The 17,148-nt window shown below is 37.7% G+C and overlaps 2 long non-coding RNA genes across 9 annotated transcripts in view; one reads left to right on the top strand and one right to left on the bottom strand.

The window, feature by feature from the left end:
* LOC141555869 (uncharacterized) overlaps window positions 1-4,543 on the bottom strand; it is a 68,100-nt gene extending 63,557 nt beyond the window's left edge. Inside the window, exon 1 of the long non-coding RNA XR_012486373.1 lies at window positions 4,485-4,543. This is a non-coding gene — a long non-coding RNA (uncharacterized LOC141555869). The remainder of the gene's footprint in view (window positions 1-4,484) is intronic.
* LOC141551936 (uncharacterized) overlaps window positions 1-17,148 on the top strand; it is a 484,713-nt gene that overhangs the window by 139,863 nt on the left and 327,702 nt on the right. The window lies entirely within an intron of this gene.

The following is a 17,148-nucleotide window of genomic DNA, read 5'->3' as shown; positions in this document are numbered from 1 at the left end:
ATAAATGAATTCGGACAAAATCTTTGATGACTTTGCTGTGTTTGAATTGATTTACCTTAGAAAGCTTTAAACTGCATAGTGTGTATTTAGGTTAATCATAAGAGCATAGATTTAGGGGTGAGCTGGTCTAACTGCTTCATCTTACAGAAAAGGAAACTGAGATCTAGAGGTATGGGTTATGACTTGTCACATGGGTAGTAAGGGGCAGAGGGGGCAGAACCAGGACTGAAATCTCAATGTTTTGTGTATGTGGTCACTGCTGTTCCTACCCACAATCCCACTGGCCCTCGGCATCATGATCAGGAGGTGCTATACTACCCAGCCCATAAGTCCTAGAAGCATGGTTTCTTTCTCCAGCTACCATTTTCTGCTCACTCTTTCCTTTCTGCCTCTTGATCCATAATTAGTTGGCTTCTAAAAAATCAAGTCAGTCAACTAACCTCTGGCTCTACTCACTGTCTCAGTGGTTTCCCAAGCTAGAACACCTCTTTCTGGCTATTTCTTTATAATTGTTATCTCCCATTATTAGAATATAAACCAACGAGGACAACAATGCTTTTACTTTGTGTTGTTATTTGAAAAATGTTACAAAATTTACATAATAAGTAATACATTTTTATTCATTCATTAGAATAATGAATAAAAAATAATAGCAGGTAAAGAAGACAGATTATAAGAACAAGAGTGGGGGAGGCAACCAAATCTGCCTCCTCCCAAATGTTTTTATTTAAATCCCTCTTTCCAGGTGCACAGCTCTTACCCAGTAAATTTAAGCCCTACCCTAGTATATCCATTTCAAAAGCTGAGTCTCCACTGCTGCTTCTTTTTAAAAAAATAATTTATGGGATAAAACAAAAATTTCCATAACGTAGTATAATAAAACAAATGATTGCACATGAAACTTTCCAAGGTATGTGGATAAATAAATTCAAACTGAGCAAGTCATGAAAGATTATGTGAGACTTGCTATTTATTTTAAATACATAATACAGTTATCATGAAAATTTCTTTTTTCCTTTATTTCTTTTTCTCCTTTTTTCTTCATCTCCCTTATCCTAGAAATGGCTACCATTAGGAAGTAATATATGGATATAGACATACACACATACACACACAAACATATATGCAAAATCATTTTATAAGTACTTCTTTTTATCAGTTTTTTCCCTGGATGCAGACAATATTCTTTGTAGTTAATTTAGGTATTTATAATAATAAAAATGATTTGGTGGCTTGAAGCTATTCTTAAATCAATATTGTTGTTACCATATACAACCTTTTCTTTCTTCTGCTCATTTTGCTCCATTTTGGTGCAAATTTGTGTGCTTTTTTCTGAGATTATTGAACTCATCATTTTTTATAACACAGTATTATTCTATCATGACCACATACCACAACTTATTCAGTCATTCCCTAATTGATGAGTATCTGCAATTTCCATTTGTTTGCTACCATAGAGCTGCTGTGAACATTCTAGACCATATAAAAGTAATTGGGAAATCTGGAAAGCAAGTCTGGCAGAAATTGGGTTTATATAATCTTTACTTTCATCATTTATTCAGCTAAGCTCAAAATGATTCCATGACTTAGATATAAAGAGAAATATTACAACAAAATTTAAACAGGTAACATATTACTTAGGAGACTCAGGGATATGGATAGGTAAACAAGTCAGGTATAAAATAAATAATTTGATTACATTAAATTAAAACGTTTTTGAACAAACCATACCAATGTAGTCTAGATCAAAAAGAAAGCAAAACATTGGGAGAAAATTTTATAGACAGTTCTTCAGATAAAGCCTTTTTCTTGTTCCTTCAGCCTCCATATGTAATCAGTGGTCAGATCCTGTTGACTCAAGCTGCACAATATTTTTTGTGTCTGCTGTTTCATTTTCTACTTCTCTACGTTTTATTGCTCTTGCCCAGACCCTTGCATTGGCCCCTCTTCTAGTGTCTTCCCACTCTAATCTATTCTCTGTTGCCAAATTAATCTTCTGAAGGGTCAGCTCTAATTACATCATTCTCAAGTTCCAAAACCTTCAATGACTCCCTGGTGCCTAATGAATTATATTCTAATGCCTTTGAGCCTTATGGATCTAATCTGTCTTCACAACCCTTCCTCCTCCTATTTTTCAACATGATTCCTCTGCACTGGGTGAGCTGGTATCATATAGATATGCCCTACATTCCTATCTTTAATTTTATTTTGGTACTTCTATGCCTAGAATCATTCCCTCCAATTTCTGCTTATTAATATCTTGTGTATCCTTCAAAGATCATGTGAAATATTACCTCCTTGAGGATCTTTCCTGGTTGCCCCAAACAGAATGTGCTCTCAATTCACCACAAATTCCCCTAGGGGAAAGTTTGCTTTGTAGTATAGTTATTTCCATGTTGTCTGAGAACATGGGAGCTTTGGGAAGACTTTTTTTCTGCCTGATTCTTTTTTTTTTTTTAACTCTACAGTACTTTGTCCAGTGTCTCATATGTAGCAGTAAATATGTGTTAAACTGAATTAAAAGTTTTACATTGTTGAGACTGGCAGATTCACACTCTTAGAGAGGGAGTGGATCTTGGAGATGATGATATTCAAACATTTAAGTATAGAGGTGATTTTTTTACATCAGTTTAGCTCATTTTAGAATACATTTTTCAATTAAAAATTTCCTTTTACCTTATTTGTTCTAGAGAATAATATTGGATAGTGTAGAGACTATTGGACTTTGAGTCAGGAAGATGTAGCTTTGAATGTTTACTCTGAGTCTTGCTAGCAGTGTGATTATGAGGAATTTATTCTTCTGGGACTCCATTTACTTATCTGTAAACTGGGAATAATAAAACCTACAAGATCTATTTCATTTGCTAAAACTCAAAATAGAGTTCTTTAAAACACCCTGAAATGTCAATTATTATTTCCCCCCCCCAAAAAAAAAAAACTAAGTTGCTCAAAGTCCCATAATAAATTATTGGCAGTGTTGAAGTTTGATATAAAAGTTCATTGTTTTTTTATTTATATCTACCTCACTGGGATTTTGCCATCATGTCTGCAAAGTGAGAACATGAGGAAGATGAGAAGTCTCATTGTTTGGAAATGGAAAAACCATCCCTTGTACCTTTGTCCTTATTTTAAGCCATATATAGCATTTCTATATGTAATATCTTTGATTGTAAAGCTACGAAAGGGCAGGCAACTTGTACCTTCTAGAATATGAGTTCAGAGAACAGCTTGATGCTGGTCAGGGTTGGGAATTGGGAGAAGACAGCAATGATGATGATGACCTTTCTTCTCCCTAATAAATCATAGATCTAGAGTAGGAAAGGAGTCTCATCAGTCTAAAAATGGAAATGATGAAGATGATGATAATGTCAATCTCAAAACATATAGATATCAGTTATAAATATTAATTTGATTGACTAATCAATCAGGAGCTATTGTAGGATTTTGAATAGTTTATCAATAACCAAATGGCAACATGAGGAAGTTGTTTAGTAAAGTATAATAGATTGGGAAAGTGAAAGAAAATAAGCAGGAAAATCTGTTAAGAAGCTATTGTAATAGTGTAAGTAGATCATCCTGAGCATTTGGGCGAGAAGGGTACTAATGAAAATAAGAACGAGAAGACAGATATAGGAGTGATGGTAGAAGCACAAACCAGCAGACTTGACAATTGATTGACTCCAAATGGTGACAGAGGAGGAAGAATCAAAGATAGAAGAAAGTTTAGCGATATACTGGGTTTTTGACCCTGGGCAAGTGACTTAACCCCTTAGTACCTAGGCAACTATGGGGAAGAGTCAAAGTTAACAACAATATTGGGAACATGGAACCTCACTGCCAAAAGTCATATTTTAAGCCCATTTTTTGGGGGGGTGGAATTTCTTCATAAACTCTGACTGACTCCATCTCCCTCTATTAAAACAATTTAGTCTTAGAGATTCTTCTGAAAAATAATAGAAATGACTGCAAAGAACTTTATTTGGAAAGAAATGTACTTTTTTTTTATCAATAATAATGATAATAATGTGAAATCATGGGAGTACCTCCCCACAGCGTAGCTGCTGGTACCAGGCTAAGCTTATCATACTCAGAGCCAAGCTTTCATATTTTTTTTTGTCAACAAATCACCCAACTTCTGCCCACCCCTGGCTCATCAGAATAAAAATTTAAAAGTCTGGAAGAGAAAGAGAACACTCATGGCCCAAAAGTGATAAATTTGTTCGAGATTACCTTCTGGTTTGCTGAAGAAGAGTCCTCAGCAATCATGGTAGGGATGAACAACAGTATGAGATTATTATTATTGTTTGTTTGTTTGTTTGTTTGTTTGTTTGTTTGTTTTTGAGAACAGGTTATTATTGATGGAAAACCAGCCTTGGAATCAAAATATTATAAACAGAGACTTGGAGAAGACTTCGCAGGCCATTCAGTCTAAATCCCCACTTTAAAGATGAGGAAACTGAAGTACAGGGATTGACATGACTTACCCAAGATGATGGCTGTGCAGAAGTGGGATTTGAATCAAGGTTCTCTGAGTGTAGAACCAGTGTTCTTCACCTTATTCTCTCAAGACCTGGCTCCAGGTCCTTTGTTTAGTCATTTTCAGTCACACCTCGTTCTTTGTGACTTCATGTAGGGTTTTCCTGAAAGAGACACTACAGTGGTTTGTCATTTCTTTCTCTAGCTCATTTTACAGATAAGGAAACGGAGGCAAACAGGGTTAAGTGACTTGGCCAAGATCACCCAATTAGTAAGTGCCTGAGATGGGATTTGAGCCTAGATTTCCCTGACTACATGTCTAGCATTATGCTCTAGGCAGGCTTCAATTCTGGTAATCAGTCAGTCATTTCTTTTAAAAGATGGAAAAGAATAGTAGAAGTTACCCAGACACTTCCATTCTGGAAGATGGGAATGAGCTCAAGGACCATGCATGAAAACAGAGAGATAGCAGTACTAACTGCTCCTAAAGAAACTGAGGCTCTGAGTTCTACTCCTGCCTCTGCTGTGGACTTTCCTCTTTCCTTTCCTCTTTCTAGGCTTCAGTTTCCCTAGAGTCCCCCAAACCTCTAAATCTTTGGTCCTATGAGCTGGAAACAACCCCAAAATGGTGCAAATGCTTCGTCTGCCCAATGCAAGCCAACAGCACCATTGTCAAATCCTTTCTCCTTTCTTCCTGTTCTGGTTTCATGAAAACATGGAACTCAGCCACTTTAGTATTTGGTGTCCCAGAGCAGGAGTATTTTGTATTTTTGTTGTTGTTGAGTGTGTGTGTGTGTGTGTGTGTGTGTGTGTGTGTGTGTGTATATGTGTGATTAGCTTGAGGTGGGGGAGAATGGTGAGGGAGGGTATCAGGAGAGCCCACTTGTTTTTGGCAACCCTCAGAGTTAGAGCATCTAGATCCCCAAACAGGCAGCATCTGGATCCAAAGGGAAAGCTTTCTTTCCCCCTCTTCACTGGGACATACCCAACAAAAGAACCAGTGTGCTTGAAATACTCTAGCCGCAGGCCAACAATAGTCTTCAACTGACAGTATTGACAGGTCGAAAATAAAAGTAAGTCCTGGCTTTCACCATTCTTTCAATCCTGAGCTGTGGTTTCTTTCAAGTTTCTCTAAAATCCATTCTCTTCCCCTGGCTCTTAAGAGAAGGAATCTCATTTTCCAATTTACTTCTAATGGATATAAGAAATGTATGACATCAGTTTCTATCCTCTAAAGTTTGTTTTTTTGTTTCTTTTGGGAGGGTGATGGGGAGAATGGGAGAGAGGAGTTCCCTAGAGGTTCTGTGATTGGCCCTCCCTCCATCATCCCAATGCCAGTCCTTTTTGTAATGTGTTTTCATTTCCTAGAACTTATTTCCTCATCTGTGAAATGGGGCCAATAATCCTTGTAGTGAGCATAAATAAATGTAAAGTATTTTTCAAACCTTAAAGTATTATAAAAATGTTAACTATTATTATTATTATAACAGGAAGCACAATACTTGGATCCTATACCTTGCAGGGCTTTTGTGGAGAAGGTGCTAGGCAGTCCTTAAAACTGCTATTATCAGAGGAGTATAAATTTAGATAGAGCCAGAAGGAATTTTATAGATCATCTCATGCAATCTTTCACTTTATTTTTGAGGTTGGATAGAATATCAGACTTGGAGTCAGAAAGATGTGGGCTCATGAATAAATGAATGAATAATCATTTACCACACATTTGTTATGTGCTGGCACCAGGCTAAGCATTGGGAATACACATAGAAAAAATGAGACAGTTTGGGCCCTTCCTGCTTGAAATCTTTGATCTTATTTTCTCTAACCTCAAAGAGTTTACTTTCTTCTAGGGGAATGGTGGTCAGAGAAATGAGTTTTGGTCTGATAGTCACAGTTGAGGAGTGACAGAAAGATATTTATTAAACACTGCGTGCCAGGTACTGAGGAGAGCAGCAGAAAAAGTAAAACATTCCCTGTTCCCGAGGAAATCACACTCTATTTAGGGAAGGTAACACATAAAAGAGAGACCTGCTTTAGGAAAGATGGAACAGCCCAGAAGTCCCAAATGTTTGCCTATGGAGAAGGCAGATAGCAAGAGCCAAAGGTTCTTAGGATTTGCCAGCCTGATGGGCCACCTCCATCTCACTGGAAGAAGTAGAGTTAGTCATTAGGTTATGTGAGAGAGAGAGCTTATATATAAATATATATTTATATCCCCAATGCTTAGAACACTGCCTAACACATAGTAGGCATTTAACAAATGTTTATTGACTATTGACTCATTCCAAGATCATCATTAATTCGAGGGCTAGTTGACTAATACTCCATTTTTAGAATGTATTTATTTGGTGCTTGGAACAAGAGGTAGAAAAGGAGTGGGAAGTGAAAAGATGGCTTGGGTGGGTAGCCTGATGGGATGTGAACCAGGAATTGGGACAGAGTAGACATAAGGACCTTGACTTTTGCCTTGTCACTAGATTTTGAGGACCCTGGAGGAGAGTTTGAGGCTGAGGACTTTGCTCAGTTCTGTTTCACTAGGAAGTCAAGAAATCACTCTCATGATGTCTTTGGTCCATTTTGGGAATGAAGGATGAACAACGATAGTAAGAGATGAAGTATATTTATACTTAGTAATTGTACGGCCATGGACAAAGTCACTTCTACTCTCTCAGTCCCACTTTCTTCACATATAAAATAAAAATGGAAACATCTATTGTTAGAGAAACAAGAATTGAATTTAAATATCTTTACAGAAATATTTTCAGTTATCATATAAGTTTTTCATAAGGTACATGAGCATTTCAATCTAACTGAGCCCCCAAGTCCCATAGATGGCTGACATAAACTTGAAGGGATTACAGTCAACTTTCCTCATTCATCATTTAGAACAAAGTGATGGTGTCTAAAGACCATTGAGAGTCAGAGGAAAAGGGTTCAGATCCCATCACTGGCAATTGCTGGCTAAACTTGGATAGACCTCTTCTTGGCTTCAGGTCTCAGTCTTCTCACCTGCAAAATGGGGAGCTTGAACTAGATGAGAAAACTTCCACAGACTCTTTCAGCTCCTGTGGTTCTGCCTCATAGACTTATTAGGAGATGCATATATAATAATATGGAAAGCACTAATGAATGTCAGTCATAATTAGAAGAGAAGCTGAACTGTACCAAAGGATACACAGACTTGTCCAAAGTCACCTCAGTAGGAAGCAGTACCACAAATGGGAGTTACTATTTTTCTAACAAGACTCATATATCATCAAGTTCTATTCTCAGCTGCTTAGAACTCTTCCCCATGTGCAGGATGAAGCTGATTATCCAGGAGCTGAGCTCCTTTTCACAATTTCCCATGTTCCCTTTTAGTGTGTGTGTGTGTGTGTGTGTGTGTGTGTGTGTGTGTGTGTGTGTGTGTGTGTGTGTAAGAGAGAGAGACAGAGACAGAGACAGAGACAGAGAGACAGAGAGGATTGGATGGAGGAAGAAAGAAAGGGAGAGAAAAAGGGGAAAGAGAATGGGAAGGAGAGAAGGAAAAAGAAACGAAAAAGACAAGAGAAAACAGAGACAGAGGCAGAGAAAATGAAACACATAAATTGAGATATATCTATAGATAGAGTTTGATAGTTAATAAAAAGGCAGTAGGGTACAGTAGTAAGAATCTTAGTTTTGGAACTACAGGACCTGGGTTCAAATCCCTGCCTTTGGATTTGGGTCCCTAACCTTAAACAAATGATTTAGTCTTCAGTCTTCTCATCTATTCAATGTGGAAGGCAGGCCAGATGACTTCTAAGTTCCTTTCCAACTTTAAATCCATGATTCTAAATCCTAATTCTGTATCTAAGTAGATGACTACCAAGCCTTTGATTAGGAATATCTGAGTACAAATTCAGCCTCAGATCCTTCCTAGTTGTGTAATCCTGGGTAAGTAACAATCTCAGTTTGCCTTCATTTTCTTACCCTGTAAAATGAGGACAATAAAAACACCTACTTCCCAGAGTTATTGTGAGGATCAAGATGAGAAAATATTATAAAGTGCTTAGCATAGTCCCTGGCATGTGATAGATACTATGCAAATATTATCTATTATTATTACTATGATTCTTACCTCCCAGGGTTGTTATGAATTTTTCTTTGAAAACCTTACAGCATTATATAAACACTGGCTATTATTATTATTACAATTATCATCATTATTATTTTCCAGCGTTGGGAAGATCAAATAAAATCAAATAAAATATTTTGAAAACCTTAAAGCATTATCATTTCAGCTATTGTTACTATTTGTTATTATTTTTATCATTATTATTGTTTTCCAGTATTGGGAAGATCCAACTGAGATGATATTGTAAAATTATTTGAAAATCTTGAAGCACCTTCATTACCGCTATTATTATAATTATCATTAGTCACAATTTTTATAGTTTCCATTTCCTAATCTGTAAAAACGAGTGGTTGCCTTATGTCAGTGGTCCTCACAAATGTAGTCCAGAGAATCCTGGGGGTCTCTGAAAGCTGACAAATTAAAAGTTAGTTTTTATTTCTAATATGGTAAATGTCTATAAATATAACCCATATAAACAGAAACTCCTTAGACAGATCCTCAATCATTTTTAATAGCAACAAGATACTGAGAGCAATGATTTGAGAAGCCTCTAAAGCTCCAGGTTTCCATTACTCTGACCAGGGGATCAGCCCCCCTTCCCAATCCCCACACTCAGATGTGTCCAGCCATTTATTTTGTAAAATGCTGGGTTTCCCCCTACAACACATTATAACTCTCAATAGTGGGAAAACCCCAGCGAGATCCCTGAGCCTGGGATTCCCCATCTTCCTGCCAGCCAGAGATTGTGTTCTGGCTGCTGGCGCCAAGGAATAAATGGATTAAGGATCATTTTCCTAACTCCCCATCAATCTCTACAAGTGTCTCTCTCTCTCTCATCATCATTGCTTCTTTGATAACACAGTCAAACTCCTGAGCAAATGGGCCAGCCTCTTCCCAGGAACCCGGGCCCAGCAGTGCCTGAACAGGCCTCAAAAGGCTTTGCTGATATGTACCTTAATCCTCCTCTCTCATGATTTAATTAGGACCAGTGGGGGAGGTGTTTTAAGGGCACAGAGAGGGTTAAATTCAATCCGCTGCTCTCAGGGAGAGACAATGAAGGGTATTGAAAAGCCAGCACTCTCCGAATAGCAGATGGAAGAAAAGAATCCTCAAATTAATAAGAGAATTAAGTTCTTAACTATCAATTCGGATAAGGCAGGTGCTCTGAAAGCCATTTTTTAGGCAGTTTTTGCACTGGCTCCAATGAACAGAGGCGGCAGTCTGATGCAGTGGAAAGAGCAGGGTGGGTTTTTAGGGTTAGAACTAGAAAGGCAAAGACTCACAGATGGCAATTGGTCCTCCATTTCACAGATCAAATAGGAGAGATGAGAGACTTTCAAGACCAGCTAGTCCAAATCTCCCTTTTCTAGATTAAAAAACTCCTAGGTTCTGTGACAAGAGGTAAAGGTTACCCAGATTTCAAATCCTGACTCAGCTGCTGGTTACATGTGACCTTGGAGAGGTTAATCTTTTCTCATCTGTGAACTAAAGGTTTTGGTTTGACCAGCGGTGCTAAACTCAAATTAAAACTGTAGCTAAATACTGACTTAGAAAACCACAAACTAACATTACCTATGTTACAGGTGTTTTAATTTTTGGAAACACTCTCAATCGCATTTTAATCTAGTTTGACATCTCTTGACTGGATGATGGAAGATTCCTTCTAACTCTAATTTGGGCAAGTATTTACCTCCATGAGACCACTGTTTCATGGTCTATAAAATCAGGGGATTGAATTATATAGAAGACCTCTAGGATACGTTTGAACCAATGCTGATCTGATGAAGCTGGGCAAATCGTTGGACTGAAAACATTTGATCCCTAGGCAGCCGCCTCAAAATCAGGATTTCTGACTCCAAATTAAGTGCTCCTTTGAGTATATTATATTTCTGCTTTTCTACTTTTTTTGTTTTAAATCATAGCTCTTTGTGTCTATGTTTTGTCTTTTCACTACTCTGTAAAATCCTTGAAGGCAGGAAATTTATTTATTCATCTCAGTCTCCCCAAGGGTCTATGTAGCACAGTCCCTTGGATAGAACTGACATCCAATGAATGATTTTTTTTCTCAGAACTTAATTATGAGTGACCATTTTCAATATTCATTTCCCTAAGTGAGCATTAGGTCAGCAGGTACCATGGTTGTATCAAATAGTAAAGGATAAAAAGAAATAAATATATTACCAGTAGCCGATTATATTGATGTGAGTTCTTGAAAAATGAAATTTGCTGCAATTTTGATTCTTAATTTAAAAGGAAAAGAAAAGGAAAGATACCTAGGTATCCAACTCATAAAATGCATTAAAAAATCCTCCTAGCACTGTTTCAAAACTGAAGTCCCATACCAGGTGCAGTCTTATTAAAAAGTCTTGGAAGAAAAGGCCGTGTGTTCTGCGATACAATGCCTCTCTCTGCCTGGAGATCTGAAAATAGCTCTGCTCTTCCATGTTACACACACCTAATTGGCCATCTACTTTGTTTCCACACTGGACTGAGCTTCGTCTATCTGTTGAGCAAACTGTATCTCTTCTAGAGATCCTTCTGTTTTTAAAAAAAAATTTTACAAAAGACAGGAAGAGTTTCTTAGATGGCTCCTTCTTAACTATATTCCTAACCTCCCACTCAATGAATTATTGGAGGCAGTTGTTTTACCGGGTTGTCCTCAACTGTCCAGGCAGCCTTTCCCAGTATAGCATCATCTGCAGATTTCATTAACATGAAGTTTAATGTTTTTCCAGATCTTTCAAAAGGATGTTAGATCCGGTGGATAGACTTCTCAAAATAAAAGTTAGGAAAAGGTCATCTTTCTTATTTTTTTTCCACATTAAAAATGGATTTGTTTATTGTGGTTTATTGGTCTATAAAAGATAGGGGAAGAGGAAATGTGATTAGAATTTGTGATTTGAATGTAGATTTGAGAAGGCTGGCTAAAAGTTTCAGAAAGGATGCCCATCCATACTGCCCCACATACATTTCCAAAACAAAAAAATAAGTGGGAGAGCATGATTCCCAAACCTAATATCTCTTTGGCTTAGTCAAGTGCTGATAAGGTAATCTGATTGGAGAATAAAGCAAAGCAGTGTCTTTTTGACAGGATAGCAGTGCCTCTTTTCCCTCACTGACCTAGGCTGGGATTTTCTAAGCATCCACAGGCAGAGGGGAGCTGTCAGGCTCACATATGCTTCCCATGTGCTGTGATGGTATTCACTAAGTCATCTGAACACATGTCTACATGGCATTCCTGATGCAGACACGACAGCTCTCAGCTCGCATGGACTCACACGTTCCTCCCCTTGTGGGCAGATCTGGGTGAAGTTGAAGGAAAGGCTTTGATTGGAAACAGGTGAATGGGGTTCTGTAGCAGGCAGGAGGGTGATGGAAGGAAATTATTCAACAGAAACATGAGCTCATGGAGAATAACACCGTAAAATGGAAACTCTTGGAAAGAACACGGGGGCTAGCAGTGAATCCTACCTTAAATGCATCTCACCCATGAGAGCCAGGGGCATTGCTTTACTACTCTGAAGGGATTGGACTATTCATCTCCTTAGGGTCTTTTCCAATCCTGGACCTATGGAACTATGCATTTCAACAACATCAACAAAAAACAAAGACAAAACTTAAGTAGTTCCTACTGTCAAGGAGCTTAAATTCTATTTGGAATATGTAGAGTGTGCAAAGATAAATAAGAACAAATATATATGTGAAGAGGAAGGAGAAGAGGGAAGAAAACAAGGGTTTATTAAATTTCTCCTGTGTGTCAGGCACTGTGTGAAGTGTTTTATCAAAATGAACTCATTTGATCCTCATGACAGCTCTGGGAGGCAGAGGCGGCTATTATCCCCACTTTACAGTAGAGGAAACTGAGGGTTCAGGAATGAGGAAGCACCAAAAATGGAGGAAGGAGGAAGGAAAGGGGAAGGAAGGAAAGAAAGGCTTTGTTTAGGAGGGAAGTACCTGTGATCAACTCGGAAGGAATCTGGGGATTCTAAGAGGTAGAAGTGAGTTCCAGATATCGGGAGCCACTGGTATGAAACCAAGGATGAGTGTGGTATACGGAGAAGTGCAAGTAGAATGAAGGAGAAGAATATAAAATAAACCTAGAAATTTAGCTGGCAGCCAAACTACGGAGGAAAATCTGAGTCCTTTGCTAGACTGGGGATTTTCCATTTTATTTTAGAATCTGTAGTAATGGAATTGAATGAGCATTTAGTAGGTACTGAATATGTTCCAAACATTGTGCTAAGTACTTTATAAATATCATCTCATTTGATGTACAGAAAGTTATTAACTATTTTTGAGTCCGAGTCTGAATCTTAACTATATTGAGTTGTAGATGTGAGAGTTGTATGGGAATCTTGGGGTCTAATCTAGAAGTTTTCTTTTCTTTTCTTTTCTTTTTTGAAGGATGAACAAAGCCTATTAAATGGACTTGAAAAATACTTCTACTGTTAGATCTTCTGGAAGATTTTCTGTGTCTTCGTGACAAAAATTATGGTTTAGTTCCTTTAAGTTTGGTATAAACAGCTCTCATTTTATGTAAGTGGACCATTCCACAGATGTCAACATAAAGCACTTTTTATGTCATACAAAGAGCACTTCTCTTGGCCTGTATTCCAAATACACAAAATAATTCCTTCATGCAAGTCATAAAACATGCTAAAATGCAGACATTTTAAATTCTGTATTATGGTAACAAAATTATGAAGTAAAGGGTAAAGTTAATGGTAAAATATGTACAGTACTGTAACGTTAACATATATGTACAGTATGTTGTTCCTTTCCTACCTTTGCAACTTTATTTTTTTTTTTTTCTGATGATGCTTTTTTTTTTCTTGAGGCAATTAGGATTAAGTGACTTGTCCAGAGTCACACAGCTAGGAAGTGTTAAGTGTCTGAGAGCAGATTTGAACTCATGTCCCCCAATTTCAGGGCTTGTGCTCTATCCACTGCACCACCTAAATGCCCCTGATGATGCTTTTGAGAGGTATTTGGAAAGTGACTCTTTTTTTCCTTGTGTGTTTGCCAATGGCAAGTAATATCATCATTTAGAATTCTTTCCATAAAGTTGAATTTATATAATGCAATTTTATGGAAAGCAAGAACTATCTGTAAACTTTATTTGACTGCTGAGAAATGATATTTTTCTTGGCAGCATTATTGAAGGTAACCTAGACATCAATGGATTTAGGTGAGGAACAGCAGTATGTGACCAAGACAGACAATGAAATGTCTCAGTTTTATTCTAGAGCAGGAACTCTTAATCTTTTTTGAATCATGGATCCTCTACCTCTTTGACAATCTGGTGAAACCTATGTTTCCTTAGATGAAAACAATAAAATATGTAGGATTATATAGATATCAATTTATATTCAAATAATCATCAAACTATTTTTTAAAATAGTTTATAAACCAGGTTAGGACCCAACATTAAAATTTTTATAACCACAAAAATTTTCAGGTAGTCACTGATAACAACCTTAGCCATGAGTGGGAGAAAAAGAATGGGCAAAATGGTGATGCAGTTGATTGAGTGTTAGAAACTAAAGTCAAGAAGAACTGAGTTCAAATCTAGCCTTAGAAACTTTCCAGCTGTATGATCCTGGACAAGTTATTTAATCTATGAGTGCCTCAGTTTCTTCAAATGTAAAATGGAAATAATAATAGCACCTATTTCCCATGTTGTGTAAGGATAAAATGAATTAATATTTTTTTAAAATTAATTTTATAATTATACATTTTAACAGTATATATGCATGAGTACTTTTTTTATAACATTATCCCTTGTATTCATTTTTCCAGATTTTCCCTCCCTCCCTCTATTCCCTCCCCTAGATGACAGGCAATCCCATACATTTTACATGTGTTACAATATAACCTAGATACAATATATGTGTGTAAATACCATTTTCTTGTTGCACATTAAGTATTAGATTCCAAAGGTATAAGTAACCTGGGTAGATAGACAGTAGTGCTAACAATTTACATTCACTTCCCAGTGTTCCTTCTCTGGGTGTAGCTATTTCTGTCCATCATTGATCAATGGAAGTGAGTTGGATCTTCTTTATATTGAAGATATCCACCTCCATCAGAATACATCCTCATACAGTATTGTTGTTGAAGTGTACAGCGATCTTCTGGTTCTGCTCATTTCACTCAGCATCAGTTCATTCAACTCTCTCCAAGTCTTTCTGAATGAATTAATATTTTTAAATGCCCCACAAATCTTAAAATGATATATAAACGCTATTATTATTATCATCAATATCATCATTATTATTGACTTTGAGGATGTCTTCCTGATTAGAAGTGAATAAAAAATGTCTATATTCTGGATAGGGAGACCTCTACAATAAAGGTATCATCCTTCAGCCTGATCATTCTTAGGCAGGCTCCTCTACATTTAAAAATCTGGATCTGTTTTCTTCTCATCTGTTAATGTTTGCCATTACTTGCAGTGATTACTGACATTTCATCATGGAAATCATGTTATGGGAAGAATGGGGATGACATGAAATTGTATTGGAGTTATCCCAGTATCTAAACAGTGTACCAATGGGTTAATGAAGGACCAACGACATTATAATAAAAAAAACTTTGAGATTGATTCTGTCTTTGCTCTAAGTTCTGGGGCAATTCACTTCAGATTTGAGCCTTAGAATCTCTTCCTTGGTAAAAAGGATGGTGTTGGAGTAGACAAGTTTGCTAAGGACTCTTCCAGATCTTTATATGTGACAGTGGGAAGGGAAAGGAAAGTTATAGCCTTGATGTTACTTTTCCTGATGATATTTTATTATACAAGACTTAGTCTCAGTGCAAATCCTACCTTAGATACGTGTATCAGCTGTATCAATCTAAGCTAATGTCCTTACCCTCTCAGCACTCCAGGAATTTCTATAGGCAAGTTTTTTATAGGCAGGATGATAAGCGCAGAGAATGTGTCATCCTGTTTTGGTTATTAGAGTTCCCTATTCCAGTGAAATCAGGGCTAGTGTTTATCCTGTTCTCCCCTCCCCCCCTGCCCTCCACACACACACACACACACACACACACACACACACACACACACACACACACAATCAGCCACTAAATCTATGTCTACCCTGTGAGGGAGGTAGACAATGTATTATTATCCTCATTATGCAGAAGGGGAAACTGAGGTTCTGAAAATGATTTGCTTACAGTCATAGCTAAGGAACTGGCATTTAAATCCAGGTCTTTACTTATTCCAACCCCAATGTTCCTTTTACTACATTATGATGCTGTGCTAGATAGATACAACTTGTCCCAACCTCATTAAAAAATAAAAAAGCCACGTGTCAATAGTGTTATTTCTGCAGCTTAGCAGAATACTTGGCACTAGCAAGTGCTAATAAATAAATGGTTGTTAAGTAAATGTTTAGAGCATGGCTGTGAAACCCTACTTATGGAATGACCTGTGGGTCGTTGGGAGTCATTGCATCTTTGTCTGCTATGGAAGCATATGAAATGTACAAGAAAAGGTCTAGGTTAGATTTTGGGACCAGACAGGGGCATCTCCACTTTTTTATAAGGAGGAAATAGAAAATATTAATTTCCATTGAGGAAAATAACATGGAAGGGGTCAAGAAAAAGAATAGATTGAAAAAAAGTTGATTTAACACCCCCCCCTCAGGTAGGTTCTATGGTATTAAATGGCTTGCTGCTCCAGTGCCTGGCACATAGCAGGTACTTGATAAATTTAATCTTTCCTTCCTTCTTCCTTCCTTCCATCCTTCCTTCCTTCCTTCCTTCCTTCCTTCCTTCCTTCCTTCCTTCCTTCCTTCCTTCCTCTCTCCATCCCTTCTGTCCCTTCCTCTCTTCCTCCCTTCTCTCCCTCCCTCCTTTCTTTACCTCCCTCCTTCCTTTCCCTCCCTCCCTCCATCTCTCCTTTTTCCTCCCTCTGTCCTTTCTTTTTCTTTATCTCTCTTAATTTCTTTCTTTCTCTCCTTCCTTCCTCCTTCCTTCATTCCTTCCTTCCTTCCTTCCTCCCTTCCTTCCTTCCTTCCTCCCTCTCTCCATCCCTTCTCTTCCTTCCTCTCTTCCTCCCTTCTCTCCCTCCCTCCTTCCTTTCCCTCCCTTCCCCCATCTCTCCTTTTCCTCCCTCTGTCCTTTCTTTTTCTCTTTCTTCCTTTCTTTCTCTCCCTTCCTTCCTTTCTTTCTCTTCCTTCCTTCCTTCTTTCCTTCCTTCCTTCCTCCCTCCCTCTCCCTCCTTCCTTCTCTCCCTCCCTCCCCCCCTCCTCTCTCTCTTCTTTCCTTCCTTCCTTCCTTCCTTCCTTCCTTCCTTCCTTCCTTCCTTCCTTCCTTCCTTCCTTCCTTCCTTCCTTCCTTTCTTCCTTCCTTCCTTTCTTCCTTCCTTCCTTCCTTCCTTCCTTCCTTCCTCTCTCTCTCTCTCTCTCTCTCTCTCTCTCTCTCTCTCTCTCTCTCTCTCTCTCTCTCTCTTTCTTTCTTTCTTTCTTTCTTTCTTTCTTTCTTTCTTTCTTTCTTTTTCTTTCTTTCTCTTTCCTCTCCTCTCTTTCTTTCTTTTTGTCTGTCTGTCTTATATTTGTGAAATTAATGAT

The sequence above is a fragment of the Sminthopsis crassicaudata genome, chromosome 1 (assembly GCF_048593235.1).
Source record: "Sminthopsis crassicaudata isolate SCR6 chromosome 1, ASM4859323v1, whole genome shotgun sequence".
Lineage (NCBI taxonomy): Eukaryota > Metazoa > Chordata > Mammalia > Dasyuromorphia > Dasyuridae > Sminthopsis > Sminthopsis crassicaudata.
This window is presented reverse-complemented; position numbering and strand designations above follow the sequence as displayed.